This window comes from Teleopsis dalmanni, chromosome 2 (assembly GCF_002237135.1).
Source record: "Teleopsis dalmanni isolate 2A chromosome 2, ASM223713v2, whole genome shotgun sequence".
Lineage (NCBI taxonomy): Eukaryota > Metazoa > Arthropoda > Insecta > Diptera > Diopsidae > Teleopsis > Teleopsis dalmanni.
Genome location: NC_051847.1, coordinates 15002957 through 15003667, shown reverse-complemented (window position 1 = coordinate 15003667; position 711 = coordinate 15002957).

Genomic DNA, 711 nt, shown 5'->3' with positions numbered 1-711 from the left:
CTTGCAATCCTCTGTGCACTTCTCATTTTAGTATGTGTTGGCCAATTTAAGTCTGTCGCGGACGATACATAAATGTTACACCAAAATCCAAACAAAAAAAAGACAAGAAATGGAAAAGAAGGAAAGTCGTCGAACCTGAGGGAAATGAGAAAAATGTAATATCTTTTTTAAGAAATTTGAAACATTTATCTTTTTAATTTTTTGAAACGCATGCATTTACTACATTTTGGTTAAAGCCTCCAATAAAACGAACTAATCAAAGGATTTCCATTATGAAAATTCATGGGATCAAACAATCCGCCACTTCAATGAATCATATATCCTAAGTATACTTATATAATGAGACGACGCTTAGACATTTATTCTTATAGAGAACTGCAATTTTAGGTACGTAGATAATGTTATATTGAGTCAAGTAGTTTGCCATGTTAGTCTATCACATATCTGGAGTATTTTTATAAAATGAGGAGAATAGATGTATAACATAAAGTAACAGCTAACCAGTAATTTAAGGGATCCCGAGCGGAGATTAAAGGGTTAAAATGATTTGCTAATATAACTCTCATCAGCGTTCCTAGTCATAGTTACATTAAAGAGAATGAAAAAGCAGACAATTAAGTAAGAAGTGTTGCTTTTGTGTATGCCTACATAGATGTATAGTTAACTTTAGCTTGTAGACTTTTTTTAGTTAGGTAGTATTAAGTAGAAGTC